Below are 21,928 nucleotides of genomic sequence, written 5' to 3' on the forward strand. Positions count from 1 at the left end.
GTTTTCTCCTGGACACAAGAGCCTACTATTTGGTCCTAAAAGCCTTCTGAGGTCCCAACTCTTCTCATTATTTCTTGGTTGTGGAATTGACGGAAAACCCCATAAGCAGTTCCTTACTTCACCTCTGCCTTGTATGCAGACTTCCGAGTTGTAAAACAACCTAGTTGTAGATGGAATTTGGTCCAGGACTTAGGAACAATAAATGACATAGTTGAGCCTCTACATCTTGTGGTTCCTAACCTTTATACTATAATAGACAAAGTGCTAGTCAATAGACCTTTAATTGTAAGAACTACCTTCCCTCTATAACTTTATTTGTGCCACTATTAGAGCCTCTACATAAAATATTAATGCTTTTAAATTTTTTACTTATGTGCTTTTGTTAGTTAAATTTGTGTCTTTTAGGCTGCAACACTTCCATGTTATATTATTTTTGTAAGATGTCAATGAGTCGACTGTGATTCATAGCAACTCCATGAATAATGGATTTGAACCTTGTCCTATCTGGTGCCATTGTCATTACATACTTGAGTCTGTTCTTTGAGTCACTGGGACAATGCATCTTGTTGAGAGTCTTCATCTCCTTCATTGATACTCCAACTTTCTAAACATTATTTTCTTCTCCAAGTACCAGCACCTCCTAACATTATGTCTAAAATAATATGAAACAAAGCTTCATTATTGCAAAGGGTCCTGGGAGCACCCCAGCTTCACTTTTTATAAGGCACATTTCTTGGTTCTCTTGGCAGTCCGTGGAATATTTAGTATTTCTCTTCAACAGTACAACTCAAAAGCATTGACTCTTTTTCTGTAATACTTAGTCATTGTCTACCTGCCTGATGTATAAGTAATTGAAAAGACTGTGACTTGAATCAGATGCCCCTTAGTTTTTAATTCAGTTATTCTTTTTTTTCTAATGTCTTTTTTCATTGTCTTTTTTAATTGATAATTTAATCAAAGTTTATATAGAAGTTGGATTTCCATTCATTCATGGTTGCACATTTTCCTCCCTGCCTACCCACCCAGTTCACTTTTCTCTTTGAAAAAAAAAAGGTCTTTTATAGCTGCACAATTTCCCCACCAGTCCACTTTACTATGCAGCTCTTATTCTAGACTGTTATCATGCAAATAATATCTAATCATATATTATTTTTAAGCACTTCTAGTCATCATATGTTTCAATGCAGTGTACTTTATTTATGCTCTTTTCTTAGTTTCTCCTCAATCTCAATGTCATTCCTGTTTTATAACAGTAACATTAAGCAGTACTTGTCCTTTTGTGACTGAGATATTTCACTCAGCAAAAAGTCCTCCAGGGTAACCAATTTTGTATAATATTTCTTGAGTTCCTTGTTTATCAGTTCTGTATAGTATTCCATTGTGTGACTATTCCACAGCTTCTCTGTACATTTGGTTTTTGATGGGAAGTTGGGTTGTTTCCAGCTCTTTGCTATGGTAAACAACACAACAACACACATGAGTGTACATATATCTGTTAGGGTGACATTTCTGATTTCCTTAGGGAGTGGCATCCACTTCCTAAGCATACCTCCGGAAACTCTGTGAACTTTAATAAATGTCAAAAGTTATAGAAATTCTTCATTCCTTTTGTCATTGGGTCACTATGAATCATGATCGACTTGGAGGCAATCAACAACAACGCAATACATCCCAGTAGTGGGATTACCAGGTCAAATAGTATTTCTATATCCAATTTTTGGAGAAAGTACCATACTGCCTTCAGTAAGTGGTTGCACCATTTTACACTCCCACCAACAGTGAATAAGGGCTCCAATTTCTCCACAACCTCGCCAGCATGTGTTGTTTGTTGCTCTGTTGTTTTGCTATTGTTACTGGGGTGAGATGATATCTCATAGTTGTTTTGATTTGAAGATTTCTTCATGTGTTAGTTTGCCATCTGAACATCTTCTTTGGTGAAGTGTCTGTTCATATCCTCTGTCCATTTTGCGATTGGATTATTTATCTTGTTGTGGTGCCTGAGTATTCTATAAATTCTAAATAAAATTTTCTTATCAGATCAAATATTTTCCCCAGTCTGTGGCTTTATTTTTTTACCCTATTGACATTTTTTTAAATGCATAAGACTTTGATTCTTAGAAGGTCCCATTCATCTATTGTATTTTCTCCTGGTTGTAGGTTTTTAGGATGCTTGGAAGACAATTCATGTTGTGAATTAGGGCTTCTGGAGTTCTTCCAAGCTTTTATCTGATGAAGTTTCTAGTCCTCAATTTAAGTCCTAGTCCTTAATCCACTTTGAGTTGTTTTGTTTTGGGGTTTGTTTTTTTTTAATGTTTGTTTTTATTATGGTGTAAGGTGTGGGTCTTGCTTGAGTTTTCTACAGATAGTTATCCAATTCTGCCAACACTGTTTGTTTAAAAGGCTGCCATTTCTCCACTGAAATGAATTAATCTCCTTTTCAAAATCAGTTGATCATAGGTAGATGAGCTGGTTTCTGGGTCCTCAATTCTATCCCATTTATCTATGTGCCTGTCATTGTACTAGTACCATGCTGTCCTGACCACCAGGGCAGTGTAGTAGAATTTGAAATCAGAGTGAGATGCTTCCTACCTTGTTTCTCTTTTTTTTTTTTTTAAGGAGTGTTTTGCTTAATTCGAGGTCTCTTTCCATTCCAAATGAAATTGGAGATTGGCTTTTCCATCTCATTGAAGAAAAGGATTGGTATTTGTATCAGGATTTAATTGAACTTGTCGAATGCCTTTGGTATAATTTTCATTTCACAATATTGAATCTTCCTATCCAAGAGCAAGGTATATTCTTCCATTTTTCCAGGTCTCTTTTTGTTTCCTGTAGTAATGTTTTGACATTTTCTTTGAATAGATCTTTTGTGCTTCTGGTTAGATTTACTTCCAAGTATTTAATCATATGATTAACTATTGTGATGGGTATTGTTTATCTTAACTCCAGTTCTGTATTCTCTTTGTCACTGTAGAGAAACCCAGCTGATTTTTGTATATTGATCTTGTATCCTGCGACTTTGCTGAATTGGTCAACTATGTCCAATAATTCCCTCTCTGAGTCTTCAGAGTTTTCTAAGTATATTTTTGTATTATCGGCATATAGAGATTATTTTACCACCTCTTTTCCAATTTGGATTCTGCTTATTTCCTTCTCTTGTGTTATTGCTTTCACAAATAGGAGAGGTGATAGTGGACATTCTTGCCTAGTTCCTGTTCTCAAAGGGAATGCCTTTAATCTCTCTCCATTGAGAACAATGTTGGCTCTTGGATTTTGCGTGTATATTTTTACTATGTTGAGGAAATTCCCTTCTATTCCTATTTTATTGAGTGTTTTAATCAGGAAAGGGTGTTGGATTTTGTCAAAGGCCTTTTCTGCATCTATTGATAGGATCATGTGGTTCTTGTCCTTTGCTTTTTTAATATGATGAGTTACACTGATTGGGTTTTGTTGTCTTTTTTTTGTTTTTTTTTTTTTATGTTGAACCATCCTTGCATACCCTTTATGAATCCCACTTGGTCATGGCGAATTATTTTTTAATGTATCGTTGGATTCTATTGGCCAGGATTTTAGTCAGGATTTTTGCATCTATGTGAATGAGATATATCGGCCTGTAGTTTTCTGTTTTGACGGTGTCTTTACCTGGCATTGGTATCAAAGATATGTTTGCTTCATAGAGTGAGTCTGGGAGAATTCTATCTTTTTCTATTTTCTGAAATAGTTTATGTAGAATTGGCGACAGTTCTTCTCTGAATGTTTGATAAAATTCACTTACAAAACCATCTGGTCCAGGGCTTTGTTTTTGGCTGGAAATTGTTTTATTACCTTTTCAATTTCATTTTTTAAGATGGGTCTGTTTATTTGTTCAATTTCTGTTTGTGTCACTTTAGGTTGGTTATAAATTTCTAAGTATTTGTCCATTTCTACTAGGTTTAAATATTTGTATGAGTATAGTTTTTCATAATATTCCACTGTTAGCCTTTTTATTTTACTTGGTTGTGTTGTAACATAACTCATTTCATCTTTTATTCAGATTAGTTGTGTCTTTTACTTTTTTTAGTTTTACTAGTGGTTTGTTGGTTTCATTGACCTTTTTGAAGAACCAATTCATGGTTTTGTTGATGGTATCAATTGTGTTTCTGTTCTCTATTTCATTTATTTTTATAATATATTTATAATTTCAGTTTTTTTGGAAGGTGTCAGCTTTTCATGCTGCGTTGTTTTGTTCTGTTTTGTTTTTTCAATTTGTTGAAGATGTTGGATTAAAGAGTCAATAGTCATTTTTTCCTGCCTTTTGATGTGTTTGCTTATTGCTATAAATTGACCTCTGATTATTGCTTTGACTGTTTCCTAGAGATTTTGGGTATGTTGTGTTTTCATTGTCATTTGTTTCAAGAAAGTTTTTAATGTCATTTTTTATTTCTTCTAGTACCCACTCATGTTCAATCAAGGCATTGTTCAGCTTCCAAATGTGTGTTTTTTCTCCTTTATCCTCTTGTTATTGATTTTTAATTTTATAGAATTGTGGTCTAAGAACATGCTTAGTGTTATTTCTATGTTTTTTAAATTTATTAATCCTTGTTGTGTCTTTTAATGTGAACATTCTCAAGAATGTTCCTTGCACATTGGAGAAGGTATGCCATGCTTTTTTTTAGGTGCATTAGCCTTTAAATATCTATGAGATTGAGTTACTGTGTGGTTTTTTTTAAGTTTGTTTCTTGTAGTTCTATCTTTTCTTGAGAGTGGTATATTGAAGTCTCCAACTACTATCTTAGTGTTGTATATTTCCTTTTTTAGTTTTGTTAATATTTGTGTTTTATATTTTGCAGCTCTATCATTTAATGCATAGACATTTATTATTGTTATGTCTGTTATGGCCTCTTGTTCTGCTGACACTTTAAGCATTATGTAATTACCTTAATTGTCTTTTGTGATGATGTTTGCATTGAAATCTATTTTATCAAAGATTAATGTAATTACTCCTGCCTTTTTCTGGTTGCTATTTGCTTGGTGTATTTTTTCCAACCTTTCATTTTTAATCTTACTTTACCTTCACTTTTCAGGTGTGTCTCTTGTAAATAGCATATTGATGGGGTTTGGTTTTCTATTCAATCTGCTACTCTTTTTTTTCTCCAGTGGTGCATTTAAACTATTCATGATTGCTGTGATTATTGAAAGGCAAAATTTTATTGCTATTATTGTGTTTAGTTCTTTTTGGTGTTGTTACTGTTTACTTTGATCCTTCCTGATTTCTGTGGCACTTCTGTAAGGAGGACATCTCTAAGTGTTTCCTGCAAACATGATCTTGTTTTTACAATCTCTTTTAGGTTCTGATTTTCTGAGACTATCTTGACCTCTTCTTCATATTTAATGCACAGTTTTGCTAGGTAAAATATTCTTGGTTGACAATTGTGTTGAGAGTTCGATATATGTCATTCCACTTTCTTCTTGCTTGCATGGTTTCTGTTGAGAAATCCACGGTTAATTTTATTTGCTTTCCCATACAGGTTACTCTTTCTTTCTCGCTCGCGACTTTCAGTTTTCACTGCTTATTTTTGTTTCCAGCAAATTTGATTATGATATGCCTTGGAGTTTTCTTTTGGGGTCTATTGTATACGGTGCTCTCTCAGCTTCTTTACTACATATTCTCTCATTCTTCATTATACTTGGGAAGTTTTCCTCTAGTAATCCTTCAATAACTTTCTTTGTGCCTTTACTTACTTCTTCCTGTTCTGCAATTCCAACAATGTGCAAGTTATTTCTCTTGATGGTGTCCCACATTATTCCTAGGGTTTCTTCTTTTTTCTTCCTTTTTGATTCTGCTTTTCGTTTTAGCTGATCAGTGGTAACAATTCTATCTTCTCTTTCTCTGGTTCTGTGTTTCATCTCTTCAACTCTGGCCATTTGTCCCTCCAACATGTTGATGTCATCTGAAGCATTGGTCCTTGTATTTTTGAATTGTGAATTTTTGTTTTTCCAGACCCTCTGATGCCTCATTTTTCTTATCTACATTGCTTTGGACTTTTTTTTTTAACTTCTTCTTGCTTTTTGCATGCATTGTAATTCTTCAAGTTTGTTTTTTACCCACTGAAAATATTCAATAACTGTTCTTTTAAATTCCGTGTCTGAAAGTTCCATCAGACTTTCTGGCTTCAGGAATTACATTAATACTGTCTCACTTTTGTGGGGTGACAACTTGTTTTGGTATTACATAGGGTGTGAGGTAGCCTGCTTTCTATGTGTCATTCTTGTGGTAGAGTTTTACATGCCTTTGAACAATAGCAGGTCTCTTAGTCTGATGTCATTGCTCCAGAGGAAGGTGGGTTAGCTACCCTGTCTAAGTTTCTTTCTGAGATTTTGACACAAGGGAAGATTTGCTTCAGTTTGGGAGAGAGAAAGCCTATGAATTAGCAGCATCCTCTGTCAGACAACTGCTGTAGCTAAGCCATGTCAAGCTGGTCTGGGCTAAAGGCACCCCTCACTTTTGTAGAGGAATAGAAATGAAATGGGCTCTCTTGTGATATTGATGTATCTGTGGCAGCAATGTGTCATTCTCCAGGCCTTGGATCTGGTGTGTCCAGGTTGTGGGTCTAAATGGTGGGGTCAAGTCCTCCAGGTGGCAGAGGTGGGACTTTCAGTTGGCAGGGGTGGGACTCCTAAGTGGCAGGGGCAGGACTTCCAGGCTACAGGGCTGGGGCTTCCAGGCAATGGGACTGGGACTTACAGGCTAAAGGCCGATGTTGGGCTTCCAGAAGGTGAACTGGACCATCCAGGCAGCTGGATAAAATCCTTCAGATGGCAGGTTCAGGGGTGCATATGGCAGGGCAGGTGAGGGAGGCCTCCGGTTGGGGGGGGCAATCCCCACCAGGTAGCTGTACCATGATCTAGTGGTCCAGGCAATAGACTAGTACAGGATACACTAAGAAGTTTTTAAGGAAAATACCTAGCTAATTGACTGGATAAGTGGTGCAGAAGTGATGCAACACAGAAGGCCCCTGTAGTTTTTAAACTGACATTATTGATCCTCAACATCTTAAAAAGGTTTTTCACATACTATATACCTATATAAAATGTCTTTTGATTTCCTTTTCTAATATATATTTTGTATTTAAAGATTTAACTTTCTCTTTACAATCATCTTAAGGATACTAGATATGCTAATAACACATTTTATTATTTTACATCTCTATCACTGTGTATTCAACTGACACTTGTTCAATTTCATTGCATTTATTCTGATTGTCTTATAATTATGAAGCCATCACTGGGTGAAAACAATGCGCATGGATGAGTTGTTGTTGTTGTTATGTACCAATGAGTCACTTGCAACTCAAAGCGACCCTATGTACAAGAGCCTTAAATGCCATTCTATCCTGTACCAAACTAGCTGTCTCAAACACACTCATACCCACAAGCCCAATCATAGAATCGATGCATCTCATCGAGGGTCTTTCTCTCCTGCACTGTCCCTCCACTCTCCCAAACATGATGCCCCCCCACAAAGAACAGTCTCTCCTTGCAACATGCCCAAAATATGTCAGACGAAGCTTCAGAATACTTGACTCCAGGAAACACTCTGGCTTCACCCTCTCCAGGACAAACCTGTTTCTTCTCCTAGCAGTCCATAGCATGTTCAACACTATTCTCCAGCACCAAAGCTCAAGGGCATCAATTCACTTTCTATCTATTCACTGTCCAACTCTCTGATGCATAGCACGTAACTGCAAAGACTGTAGACTGGATCAAACACACCTTAGTCTCCAGCCTGAAATCGTTGCTCCTCAGTAGTCTTGTGTGGTACCTCACAGCTGACTTTCCCAATGCAATTCATCTCTTGATTTCCTGGCTGCTGTCACCGAGAGTGTTGACTGTGGAACCAAGTAAACTAAAACTGTTAACTATCTCAGTGTCTTCACCATCCATACTGATGCTGCCAATTGGCCAATGGGTGAGAATCTTTATCTTCTTGATGTTGAGCTTCAATCCATATTGAAGGCTGCAGTCCTTCACCTTCTGCAGCAGGGGCTTCAGGTCGTCCTCCGTTTCAGCAAGCAGGGTTGTGTCATCCACATAACACAGGTTGTTGATGACTCTTCCACCAATCTGATGCAACATTCCTCCTCTTACAGCCCAGCATCTCCGATGATCTGTTCTGCATACAAATTGAAAAGGTATGGAGACAAAACACATCCCTGACAGACCCCCTTCTTGATTTTGAACCAACTAGTTTCTCCTTGTTCTGTTCTGAAGAGTGCCCCTTGGTCCCAGTATAGGTTTCACATTAGCACAATCAAATGCTCTGGGATTCCCATTCTTCTCAGAGTAGACCATAGCTTGTTGTGATCCACCCAGTCAAAAGACTTTGTATAGTCAATGAAGCACAGATAGGCATTCTTCTGGTATTCTCTGCTTTTTGCCAAGGTCCATCTAACATTAGCTATAATAGCCTTACTACCATGACCTCCTCTAAATCCAGCTTGTACACCTTGCAGTTCTCTGTTGACATATTGCTCCGAACGGTTTTGGATAATTTTCAGCAAAATCATGCTTGCATATGATATTAATGATATTTTTCGATATTTTCCACACTCTGTTGGGTCACATTCCTTTGGAATTAGAACAAATATCAATCTTTTCCAGTCAATTGGGCAGTTGGCTATCCTCCAGATTTCTTGGCACAACTTAGTGAGCACATCCAGGGCAGCATCTGTTTGTTGAAATATACCAATTGGAATTCTGTCAACTTCTGAAGCCTTGTTTTTTTCTAATTCCTTCAGAGCAACTTGAACTTCCTCCTTCTTAACCATAGGCTCTGGCTCATATGTTATTTCATTTCATTTAATTCTTCTGTGTCAGCCAATTCCTTCTGAGACAGTGACTCTGTGTACTCCTACCATCTTCTTTTGATACTTCCTAGATCATTTAACATTCTACCCAAAGTATCCTTAAGTATTGAAACCTGTGGCTTGTATTTGTTTTTCAACTCTTTCAGCTTAAGAAATGCTAAGCAATTTTTGAATGTTGATCTTGTATCCTGCTACTTTGCTGAATTGGTCCACTGTGTCATATAGTTTTCTTGCTTAGTCTTTTAGAATTTTCTAAGTATACTATCATATCATCTGCATAGAGAGATAATTTTATCCAATTTATATACCTGTTATTATCTTGTATTATTGCTATCGCTAAGACTTCCAAAACAATATTAAATAAGAGAGGTGATAGTGGGCATCCTTGCCTCGTTCCTGTTCTTCAAAAATCAGTTGGTTTCTCTACACTGACGAAGAGAATACAAACCAGAACTAAGAAAAACAATACCCTTCACAATAGCTAATCACAAGATTAAATACTTGGGGGTAAATTTAACCAGAATCACAAAGGATCTATTTCAAAGAAAATTACAAAACATTACTACAAGAAACAAAAAAAAGACCCAGAGAAGTGGAAGAATATCCCTTGCTCATGGATAGGAAGACTCAATATTGTGAAAATGGCAATACTACAAAAGGCAACTTACACCATTCAATGTAATCCCAATACAAATACCAATCCCATTCTTCAACAAGATGGAAAAGGCAATCTCCAATTTCATTTGGAATGGAAAGAAGCCTCAAATAAACAAAGCACTCCTTAAAACTAGAAGAAAGGTAGGAGGTATCTTACTTCCTGATTTCAAATCCTACTACACTTCCATGGTGGTTAAGACAGCATGGTACTGGTACAATGACAGATACATGGATCAATGAAATAAAACTGAAAACCCAGAGATCAGCCAATCTACCTATGGTCAACTGATTTTTGACAAGGAGATGAAATCAGTTTAGTGGGGAAATGACAGCCTTTTTAACAAATGGTGTTGGCAAAATTGGAAATCTACAAAAGACTCAAGCAAGATCCACACCTCACTCCATATACAAAAACCTTCTTAAGGTGGATCATGGACCTAGGACTAAAACCAAGGACTGAACCATAAGCTTCATTAAAGAAAAGCTTGGAAGAACGCTACAAGTCCTAATCCACAACATAAATAGTCTTCCAAGTATCCTGAAAAATCTACAACCAGGAGAGGATAAAATAGATGAATGGAATCAACTAAGAATCAAATCCCTATGCACATCCAAAAACTTCTCCAACAGGGAAAAAAGGGAAGCCACACACTGGGGGAAAAGTATTTGGTAATGACATATCATATAAGGGACTTACATCCAGAATTTATAAAATACTTGAGCACCACAATAAGATAAAGGTAAATAATCCAATAGAAAAATGGGCACAGGATATGAACAGACTCTTCAGCAAAGAAGACATTCAGATGGCTAATAAGCACATGAAGAAATGTTCAAAATCCCTAGCCCTAAGAGAGATGCAAATTTTAAAAAAAAAACTATGAGATATCATCTTACCCCAGTCAGAATAGCAAATAACTAATGCTGGTGAGGTTGGGGAGAAACTGGATCCCTTATTCACTGTTGGTGGGAGTGTGAAATGGTACAACCACTATGGAAGGCAGTATGGAGCTTTCTCAAAAAGTTGCAAATAGAGATACCATTTGACCCAGCAATTCCATTACTGGGAATATACCCCAAAGAGACCATAAATGATATCCAAGCAGATATATGCACACCCATGCTCATCACGGCTTTGTTCACAATAGCAAGGAATTGGAAACAACCTAAGTGTCCATCAACAAATGAATGGATAGAGAAGCTGTGGTATATTCACACAATGAAATACTATGTTACTTTAAAAAACAAGGAACTCATGCAATATTATTCAAAATGGGTGACCCTGGACTACATTATGCTGAGTGAACTATCTCAGTCACAAAAGGACAAATACTGCATGGTGCCACTGTTGTAAAACAGAACTGACATTGGGTTTGGGGGGAGACTGAAAAAGATGGGATAAATAATTTGTGTATGGCATTGAAACAGATGAGGGAGAAATCTATTTAAAAGATATATGTGATTAGGTATTTTTGTCATGACAGGAGTCCAGAGCGAAGGTTGCATAGTGGAGTGGAACTGGGGGAGGGTTTGGAAAACAGTGAAATAATTTTTCTTTTCCTTTTCCAAGAGGGTAGTGTACTAGGGGGGAGGGTTGGGAGGGGAGCAAAGTGCAACAATGAATGAATGGAAATCCAAAGTCTCTGTATATTTTCACTGAAATTAATAATAAATTTTTTAAAACTGAAGATTGTAAACTGCAAAAAAAAAAAAGAAAAAAGAAATCCTGAGCAAGTTCGGCCCTTTTGATTTTCTGACTCCAGCTCTTTGCACATTTCATTATAGTATCTTGCTTTGTTGTCCCGAGCTTCCTTTTGAAATTTTCTGTTCAGCTCTTTGATTTCTTGGTTTCATCCTTTAGCTTTTGCTTCTCATCCCTCTAATGCAATACTAAGAGTCTCATCTGACATCCATCTTGGTCTTTTATTCTTCAGGCTTTATAATGATCTTTTGCATTCTTCATGGATGATTTTCCTGATATCCTCCCAGAGCTCATTTGGTCTATGCTTACTGGTGCTCAAGGCCTCAAACCTATTCCTGAGATGGTTTTGAAATTTGAGTGGGACTGACTTAAGGTCAAATTTTGGTTCCCATGAACTTGATTTAATTTTCCTCAACTTCAGCTTGAACTTGCATATGAGTAGTTGGTGGTCTGTCCCATAAGCAACACCCAGCCAGATTTTCAATGCTGATAATTAGCTTCTCCAGCGGGTCTTTCCACAAATGTAATAGATTTGATTCCTATGCATACCATCAGGTTAAATCCATGTGTATAGCCTGTGTTTATGTTTCTTATAAAAGTATTCGTAATGAATATATCATTGAATGTGTAGAACTTTATTATTCTCTCTCCCGCCTCATTTCTCTCACCAAGTCTGTTTTCCAGTTATTGATCCTTTTTCCCTGTTCCCAACTTTTGCATTCCAGTCACCCATTATTATCAATGCATCTTGACTGCATGTTTGATCAATTTCTGACTGCAAAAGTCGGTAGAAAGCTTCCATTTCCTCATCTTTGGCTCTAGTTGTTGCTGTATATGTTTGAACGATAGTGGTATTCACTGGACTTTCTTGTATGCGTATGGATATTATCCCATCGATTCACCACGTTGTATTTCAGGATGGACCTAGAAATGACTTTTTAAACTATGAAACCAAACCCATTTTTTCTCATATTTTCATCCCCAGCATAGTAAATCATATGATCCTCTGATTTAAAATGTCCCATGCCAAGCCATCCCATTTCGCCAATACCTAATATGTCAATATTTATGTGTTCCATTTCTTCATTAACAATGTCCAATGTTCCTACATTCATGCTTCTCACAATCCACATTTGAATCACTAGTGTCTGCTTTCAACTGTTCCTCCTTTTCTATGTTTCCATTTCTAAGATCTCAGTCTCAACTGCCATGTCAGCTAGTATGAGTGATAGTCTAAGTGTGCTCTATTGTACATAGGGTTTTCGAAGGACTGTCATTTTGGAAGTGGATGGTCAATCCTTCTTCTCAGTCTGTCTCAATTTATATATATGTATATATATATGACATAGTATCTGACAGACAAGTATTTTACAGAATACAGCAGATGAAAGACATTCACCCAGTTAGAAAAATTCCCAATAGATTCAATGTTGTTGCTTACCCTTGCTACATGTTTTGTTTTTGAGTTTTTTGGTTGTTTTGATCCACTCTTTCCCTACACCACCACCATCCTTTCCTACTTTTGCCTACACCATTCAACACCCCTACTCCCCTTGACCAGCCCTGGATGTGATGGCCTAAGTCTCAAGTCATCAGGATTTCTGTGATTCTGAACATATCATGCTGCTGTCAGTCTCTTATGATGCAGCTAATAAGACTTCAATTTAAAGTTTCTAAGTACAGCTGTCATGTACAACTTTTTTTTCTGCAAGGTTCTGAGGAAAAGTCCTTGTTCTTAACCTTCCACTGCAGGATTGGGTTAATATCACTTGTCTTCTATTTGCGGCCAGGTGCTGATGCAACAGGATGACTTCCCAGGAGAAAAGGATGTGTCCTCTAGGATCAGTGCACAGGCCCGAGGGCCCAAAACTATTTCTCTGGCAATGGCGTCCATGGGGGTCCCTGACTAGTGTGCCTGTAGTACCTGGAAAACTCTTAATTAGATAGATGGACAGAATGTTTACAACAATGGACTCAAGCAGCAATGTTGAGCATGTCATAGGACCAAAAAGTTCATGTTTCTGATGTACACGTTGATTTTGCTACATATCATCCAGCTGGAACTGACTTGTAGTTGACCCTTTAGTGGGTTTTCAGAAGCAATAAATTGTACAGGAGAAGACTGATCATCTTTGTCTTGTAGAGTAGCTGATGGATTCAAACATTATGTCTTTGGGTTGGCAGTTCAACTCCTTATCACCATTGTCTGCACAAGTTAAAGTTCACTGGATGACACCTAAAAATAACAATAAGCATCAAACATCCTTGACTTGCCCAAAGCTTCTAACTCTGATTAATAATTTTTTTTTTGTTACTGGATAGTTTTCTTTTATTCTTAAGACTTTTGAAGACTTTTTATTTCAGAAGTGGATGGGCAACCCTAAATCTGAGCCTATTTCAGTCTGGAAGCTCTCCTGAAGCTTGTTCTCCATAGATGGCCCTACTGGTATTTGAAAGACTAGTGACAAAGCTTTTAACAAGATGAATTGAAACAGTGACTATAACAGTGGACCTAAACAAGGTATAAAGATAGGTCAGAGTACTGATCGGTTGTATTCTTGATTGTTGTTGTTGTTATGCCATTAACTCGCTTGTGACTCATAGCGGCCCTGTGTACAAGAGCCCTAAACGCCATTCTATACTGTACCAGCCTCGCTGTCTCAAACACACTGATTCCCACCATTCCACTCACAGAATCGATCCATCTCATCAAGGGTCTTCCTCTCCTTCGCCTCCCCTCCACTCTGCCAAACATAATGTCCCTCTCCAAGGACCAGTTCCTCCTTGCAACATGCCCAAAGTATGTCAGACAAAGCTTCAGAATCCTCTACTCTAACGAGCATTCTGCCTTCACCCTCTCCAGGACAAACCTGTTTGTTCTAGCAGTCCATGGTATATTCAACACTCTTATCCACCACCACAGCTCAAAGATATCAATTCTCTTTCTATCATCCCTATTCACTGTCCAACTCACCAAGGCATTGCAAGCAATTGCAAAGACAATAGCTTGGATCAGGCGCACCTTAGTCTCCAGCCTGACATCATTGCTCTTCAGTACTCTTGAGAGGTCCGTCACAGCTGACTTTCCCAATGCAATTTGTCTCCTGATTTCCTGGCTGTTAACTATCTCAATCTCCTCACCATCCATACTGATGCTGCCAATTGACCGAGTGGTGAGAATCTTTGTTTTCTTGATGTTGAGCTTCAATGCATATTGAAGACTGTAGTCCTTGACTTTCTGCAGCTAGCGCTTCAGGTCCTGCTCAGTTTCAGCAAGCAGCATTGTATTCTTGACAGCATTTAATAACAACATTATTGAGTACTGATTACTCTTGCTTTTTCTGTTATTGTTTTGTTTTTTTTTAATGTCTGACCGTAATTACTTTAAACTTAGCATGTATAGACTTGATTTTCTGTTTAAATATCTGCTGTGCTTAAGAACATATAATGTTATATTCTTACTATAACTTTACTTTAAATATGAAGCCCCTAGGCTCTAAGAGATTCCTATGTATCTTTCTCTGTCTTATTCCTTCCATTCCTCAGATAATTTGGTCTTTTATCTATATTATGCTTGCTATAAGCTTGATTTTATGTTGGCATATATTCCAATGATTTACTAATAATATTAAAGAATGAAAATTTTGTTTTATTCCTTGGGCTATTTCTAGTTCTACAATCACATTTGCAATTTTAGATTCTTCATGGTTAGAATTCTAAATTCTCACAACAAAGTTTTAGTTTTGCTTATGTGTTTTTATCCTGGTGTATCTTCATTTACAAATGACATTTGGTTTGAAGATTTATAAATTCATGAAACTTAAGTTTAATGAGTTGTCTCTCAAAATTGTAGACGATTTTGAATTTATCTTTGTTGCTGCTGCCTTGAGGAACATCTTGCTTTTGGCACACTGCTTTGAATTTATAGCATTACTTCTTATTTAAGAGTCAGCTCAGGTGTTTGGAAGCAGAATCACTCCATCTATAATGGTTATTAGCAGTCCTGATACTAGTATGTTATGCTGGCTCTGTAATTTCTTAGTACTTAACATAATGACACATGACTTCAAACAGTATTTCAGTAAATTGTTTCCTCTCAATTTTCTTTACCATTCCTGAATCTCATAGTACACATATATTTCAGTTTTAATGTGGGAAAAAATAGATCTTAATTGCACGAAATAAACCTTTTAATAGAATTACCCTCTCCCCCTGTGACACAAAAAGATACTAATTTATATTTCATGACAATTCCTTCCCTTTTCTTACATTGGAATCTTCCACAGTAACTAGAAAAAGTACAAGAATCATTCAACTACACCCAAGAAAGTGAGCTAGTAACTTAAGAACTATTAAGAGATAGAAATGTGTCCATAGATCTTCTTGCATTATAAAAGAAATAACAATAACAGCATATCTAAAATGTCTAATTAATGTGTTGCTAGGAGACGCTATTTCTTGGAGAATCGCATCATACTTGGAAAGATGGAGGAATGGTGGGGGAGAGGAAGATCTTTAACGAGGTAGATTGGCACAGTGACTGCTGCAATGTGCTTGAGAATGTCAGAGATTGTGAGGTTCACAGAGAATAAGAAAGGGTTCAGATCTGTTGTTCATAAGGTTACTATGAGTTGTATGCAACTTGACAGCACTTAACAAAAACAACAACTAATGTACTTAGCAGTATTTTATCCCAACAGATTTATTGTTCAGAATAACAAAATACAATATTTATTGTCTTTGCCATTTAGAAATAGTAAATTATAAATTAGTGGTATATATATATATAATATGGTCTGTAGTGATAATTTAACAACAATTTGCATTATGCAGGTTTGATGGTGGGATGATAAAAAATAATTTTATTTTAGGATCCTAAAACAGTTTTAAAATCCTAAAATAATTCTAAGTCATTCTAAAGAAATTATGTGTTAGGATGGTTGATGACTGTGAATCAATTATTTGCAATAATTTCTGCTAATACAGAAGAAAAACACAAGGACAAATAATTGAAGGTTTCCATTCTTTGGGTGACTTCACTCTGGTAGAGAATAGTGAATGTTTGCAAGAATAAATAAAATATATAAACACAGCTATTGTTTTCCCATCCCTTTGAGCATCTTCCTTTCATTGACTAACCATCCTTTTCGCAGAATCATGACTTTTTCTGAAGACTGGGCTCTCCTGACAACATGCCCAAGGTATGTGAGAAGAAGTTTCACCATCTTAGCCTCTAAGATGCAAGCTGCTTTTGTTTCATCTAAGATAAATTTGTTTGTTCTTTTGGCAATCTGTGTGCAATACATTTATCCAACATCACAACTGAAAGGCATAGATTCTTCTTTCAATTTTCTTTACTCATTGTCCAACTTTCTGTTCATGGAAAGCAGATTAAGCAAAAGAGGAAGACAAGCCTAATAAAATGCATTGACACAATGACTTTAACTATGAGCTTTCACTTGGTGGGGATTGTGATGGCAAAGGACAGAGTAAATATCTACTTTTTAAAAATAAAACATTATTTTATACTGGTTTGCATCCAAAGTTCATAAAGTTCATGAGTTGCAGTCGACTCTATGGCACCTATGAACATTGTTTTCTCTAAGAGGTTTGTTTGTAATTATATGAGATTTTCAAGAAAAATTAATTACTTGTAAGAAAATGACATTAAAAAAATAACGAATTTATAGAAGGAACAAATATATGATTGAAGTATTTAAATATATATAGCATTTAAATTGGACCTTAAATAGAGATTCTGTGTGGATACAATTTATATATGCACACATACATACATTTTTGAGGGGCAAGAAAGTATTATAACCTGTGGGTAATTAATTTTGCATAGTCATGCTAAAGAGATTATTTGGAAATGAAAATCAATATGCATTATGATTATATTGTAAGAAAGCTTGAATAATAATGAGCTTGCTATTATTGAGAAAGCAATGTGGCTCCCAGTAACATAAATTTAATTCTGGGAAGAACATAATCGAATTAGGGGCTTATGTAGAAGAGTAGGACGGGATGTTTAGAGACAATTTATTATAGAGTGTCTACACTTGGGCTCTAACAGTGCTCAGGCCTTTCGTTCACAGGGTCGCTTTGAATTGTCTACGACTTGACAGTACCTAACAACAGTAACAACGACGACGTAAAGAGAGCTACATTGGCCTAGTGGACAGAAAGTTATGCTACCAAGCCGAAAGTGGGTGATTTAAATCTGCAGCCCTCAGGCCAGGTTCAAATTGTTTTCCTGTCAAACATTCTTCTAGGTGGTCTTCACTGGTCTGTGCATTGCTGTACAGAGGTAACTCGTGGTTGTTGTGATACTGAACACTGGGACACTGATGTGTCAAATGTGGTAATGGTTCCCATGGTGGACAGTGTTTTCTGGAGCTTCCCGAGTAAGACGAGCCTGGAAGCAGGAGCAGCATCCACTTCCAAAATGGCTTACCGCCAGAAACTCTATGTACGAACAATGCTCAGACCTTTCTTTCATAGGGTCTCTGAGTCGTCTATGACTCGACAGCACCTAACAACAACAACAACAACAACAGACATATTGAGTACTAAAATATGCCAACAAAACACAAAAAAGCAAAAATATTATATACATAACTTTATGCTAGTGACGGCAATTGGAAGAACAATTACAGTAATTAGAAATGATAGTGGAAGTAGCAATAATGGGGCTTTACAATGGATAAACAAGTTGTGAGATTTTATCAGGGAAAAGAAAGTAATTTAAATTCAAACTCATTGAGTCAGAATATGGCTAAAACTCTGGTGAATTTCCAATAGTGTAAATCACTTGGTAGGAGATATCCATTTTCTCTCTTGGAGCTGCTGGTAGATCTGAATCTTCAAACAGGCACAGCCTTTGAGTTAGCAGTACCATGCCCAAAGTTCCTTAAAGAAAGCAAAGAGTCACTTAGAATATGAAAGAGAGAGGGAAGGAAGGAAGGAAGGAAGGAAGGAAGGAAGGAAGGAAGGAAGGAAGGAAGGAAGGAAGGAAGGAAGGAAATGCATGTCCATACAGACACTGAAACTAGTTCTAGAATTCAAAGGAACTGAAGTGAGTGGGGGTAAATGGTAACATAGAAAAGCTTAATAGAATGTTTCAAACGGTGGCTCAATTAGACACAGCCAAGTATTAGAATGAAATGTGGAAAGATGTTAAGTTAAAAAACCAAAAAAGGGAGAATACCTTAGCATTTCTTAAACTAAATGAAGAAAATATTCAAGCCTCAAAGTGTAAGATTGAAGAATTTCATGGACAAAATATTAACTGCTACAGGAAGGATAAAATAATGGTGCAAAAACAGTAAGAGTCACTATACCAAAAAGAATTGCTCAATGCTCAGGAAATAGCATATTGTCAAGAACCAACAAGTTTGAAGGAAGAAATAGAAATTAGAGAAATAAGGCTATGGGAACTAAAGCTCTGGTTGCCTAGGGGTAAGAAGCTATACTGCAATCTCAAAGGCAACGGGTTCAAATATACCAGCATCTCTATGGAAGAATGACGGGCAATCTATTCCTGTGTGATTAAACTACCTCTGAAAAATCTGCTGAAGGGTCAGCTCTGGGTTGGTTCCAGCTCAAGGGCACACAACAACGAAAACAGTACTGAATATTCCATGAAGTATCAAAAGAATAGACATACAGAGAAAGTACTGTCAGAGTGATCCTTGGAGGCAAGGATGACAAAGTTTCATCTCACACAGGTGGAACATGTTGCTAGGAAAGGCTATTTGAGAGGCATGTCGTGGTTGGAAAGGTGGAGGGTTAGTGAAAGAAAGACAATAAACAAGATAGATTGACACAGTGACTGCAGCAATAGGCTCAAGTGTGACAAAGATGATGAGGATAGTGTAGTATTGGCCTGAGTCCAGATCTTTTGTTCACAGAGTCATTATGAAGCATATTTGACAGTATCTAACAACAACAGAAATTATTTCAAGAGAAAAACATTAAGCACTAGAAAAGCTCATTTATTTATTCCAAGACATTTGGAATAACGATTAGGCTAACCAACTGGAAGAGATCGTATAATTTGAAAAAAAAAGAAAAGCAACTCAATGCTGTTGTTGTTGTTAGGTGCCATTGGTCAAGTATGGCTTATAGCAACCGTATGAAGATATGATCTGATCCCTGTTCTATCCTGTGCATTCCTAACACTTCCTGACTCACAAGTACCCATTGCAACAGTCACCATGTCAAACCACCTAGTTGAAGAATGTGGAAATTGTCATAAATTATCATTTATATGACATACAAATGAAATCTTGCTGAAGATAATTTTCAAAATGGTCATAGAAGTACACCAACAGAAAACTTCCAGAAATTCAAGGCTGATTAATTGCTGACACTAGATGTATCTTGACTGAAGGTAGAGAATATCAGAAAGATTTTTAATTGTGCATCACTTTTTGCCCCACGTGGGGGTTGGCAGAGCGGACTTACCAGATGAACTGGGGGTCTGGGGTCCAGAGTTTGCCAGCATTTGGGCGTGCCGGGATGGTAAGATACTGAAAGGTCGTGCCACGCCTAGGGTCTTGGGAGATTTAGTGTCAGCTAAATGTGGCGTCTGACTTCTTGAGGAGCGGCAGGTACGAGGGCTCCGGGCACTTGTGGTATTCTTTTTGCCCCACGTGGGTGTTGGCAGAGCAGACTTGTCAGATGAACTGGGGGTACGGGGCCCAGAGTTTGCCAGCATTTGGGCGTGACTCGACAGCACTTAACAACAACAACATTATTAACTATGCAAAGGCATTGAACTATGTGAGTCCTAACAAATAAATTATGAGTAACAATAGGAAGAATAGAAATTTTAAAACTCTTAACTGTGTTAATGTAGAACCTGTACAGAAATATTTTTTTTTTCAATCTATAGATCTCGTACAGTCTCTTCTCTTTCAGTTAGTTGTCCATCCAGGTATCCTCCAAATATCCTGGCATAGACTGGTGAGCATACTCAAGGTGCATCTGTTAGTTGAAATATACCAACTGGTATCCCATCCATTCCTTGGACCTTATTTTTTGCCAGGGCTTTCAGTGCAGGGTAAACTTTTTCCTTCACTACTACTGACTCTTGTTCATATTAAACTTCTTGAATTTTTTTCTGTGCCAGCCAATTTCTTTGGTGAAGTGACTGTGTATTCCTTCCATCTTCTTTTAATTCTTCCTTGATTATTCAAGGTTTTGTCCACAGTGTCTCTCAGAATTTCAACTCAAAGTGTGAATTTTTTCAGTTCTTTAAACTTTAGAAATGCTGAGAGAATTCTTCCCTTTATATTTTACTACTACAACTCTCTGCATATACTGGTATAATAATCTGTTCTGTCTTCTCTAGGTGCCTTTTGAAATCTTTTATTCATCTCTTCAGTATCTTGTCCCTTTATTTTGGCTTCTTGACAATCTGGAGCAATATTCACAGTCTTTTCTGCCATTCATTTTGGTTCTTTTCTTCCTCTTCTGTCTTTGTAACAATTTTACTTTCTTCATGGATGATATCCTTGATAACATCCACACTTCTCTGGTCTTCAATTGATAGTTAATGCCCTAATCGAGAATGGTGGAGACTCAACCATCTACCTCTTTGCCAATTGTATGTTTTGAAATTCTAAGTTAGGAAAGTGGAAAAGTTGTTGTTGTTGTTGTTATTATGTGCCATCGAGTCACTTGCGACTCATAGCAACCCTCTGTACAACAGCCCTAAACCCTGCTCTATCTTGTGCCAATCGCACTGCCTCTGACACACCCATCCCGAATACCCCAGTCACTGAATCAGTCCACCTCATGGAGGGTCTTCCCTTCTTGTGCTGTCCTCCACCCTCCCAATCATAAGATCCCTCTCCAAGGACTTTCCCTCCTTACAATATGTCCAAAGTATGTTAGACGAAGCTCCAGAATCCTTGCCTCCAAGGAACAGCCCGGTTTAACCCTCTCCAGGATGAATCTGTTTGTTTTCTTAGCAGTCCATGATACACTCAATACTGTACTCCAGCACCACAGCTCAAGGGCATCAATTCTCCTTCTATCCTCCCTAGTCATTGTCCACTCTCTGATGCATAACAAGTAATTGCAAAGAGTATAGACTGCATGAGATGCACCTTAGTCTCCAGAGTGACACCATTGCACTTCAGTATCTTGGAGAAGTCCCTAACAGCAGACTTTCCCATTGCAATATGGTTTTCTTTTTTATTTCCTGGCTGCTGGTGCCAAGAGGGTTGACTGTGGAGCCAAGCAGACTGAAGTTGTTAGCAATCTCAGTCTCTTCACAATCCATCCTGATGCTGCCACTTGGTCCAGTGGTGAGAATCTTTGTCTTCTTGACATTGAGCCTCAATCCATACTGAAAGCTTCAGTCCTTGATCGTCTGCAGAAAGCACTTCAGGTCCTCCTCAGTTTCAGCAAGCAGGGTTGTATCATCTGCATAATACATATTGTTAATAGATCTTCCACCAATCCTGAAACGACACTTCTCCTCATAGAGGCCAGCCTCTCAGATAATCTGTTCTGCATACAAGTTGAAAAGGTATGGAGATAGTACACATCCCTGGTGTACACATTTCCCAATTTTGAACCATGCAGGGTTTCCGTGCTCTGTTCTGATGACTGTCTCTTGGTCCAAGCATTGTTGTTGTTGTTGTTGTTGTTATGTGCCATCGAGTTGCCTGCGACTCATAGCGACCCTATGTACAACAGCCCTAAACTCCGC

This window comes from Elephantulus edwardii, unplaced genomic scaffold (genome assembly GCF_000299155.1).
Source record: "Elephantulus edwardii isolate Elephantulus edwardi_28Jun2011 unplaced genomic scaffold, EleEdw1.0 scaffold00338, whole genome shotgun sequence".
Classification (NCBI taxonomy): Eukaryota; Metazoa; Chordata; class Mammalia; order Macroscelidea; family Macroscelididae; genus Elephantulus; species Elephantulus edwardii.